Source organism: Sinocyclocheilus rhinocerous, unplaced genomic scaffold (genome assembly GCF_001515625.1).
Source record: "Sinocyclocheilus rhinocerous isolate Xijiao unplaced genomic scaffold, SAMN03320098_v1.1 scaffold2030, whole genome shotgun sequence".
Lineage (NCBI taxonomy): Eukaryota > Metazoa > Chordata > Actinopteri > Cypriniformes > Cyprinidae > Sinocyclocheilus > Sinocyclocheilus rhinocerous.
In genome coordinates, this window is record NW_015631067.1 from 41,279 (window position 1) to 41,921 (window position 643).

Below are 643 nucleotides of genomic sequence, written 5' to 3' on the forward strand. Positions count from 1 at the left end.
AAACGTTGGTTTTATTTTTCAGCTTGTTGATGTTTATACAAACTCAAAGACTCATCTCCTGAGCCACTGCACAAAGGAACAAAATGTAGCCAACACAATAAATCAGTGCAAATAGTTTTAATAAAGCTCAAATAGTCTTCAGTTTACACATCTGTTAGGCTACATTTACACTAGTGCGTGTTCATTTTAAAAAGCATAGCTCAGACAGAATCATGTTCTATTCATTTTCCCATGATTTACTGATGAGCATTAGCAGCTTCCAGCGCAGTCTGTCTGTGTTCTCTCTTCCATGATCGCTGCTCTGACTATATATCATATAATAACATAATAACATATTTAATTTCAGCAACATTACATAGCCAAAACACACATTAGACGGCAATTGGAAGTTATTACAAACTCTCGATGGTGGTTTAAAGTGAGTTTGGAGTAAAAGCTGAATATAAATCTTATTTATTGTCTTATGTAGCATGATGCTACAGTTTGCATGAATGGTCAGATAACACGCGCTTTCGGTCGTGTAACGTGAACGGACATCTGCATATGATCGGAAATCCACGCAGTGTCGCTTGTTGGAAAGCCGGCTTGAAACGCAGTGGAAATGCCAGTATGACGAGGATCGTTTTCATTTTATTCATTTTAG

The 643-nt window shown here is 37.2% G+C and overlaps 1 protein-coding gene across 1 annotated transcript in view; it reads left to right on the forward strand.

Annotated features, from left to right (window-relative positions):
* The window catches only part of LOC107741487 (gastrula zinc finger protein XlCGF57.1-like), a 14,766-nt gene that overhangs the window by 3,370 nt on the left and 10,753 nt on the right, over window positions 1-643 (forward strand). The gene's annotated exons all lie outside the window — the stretch shown is intronic.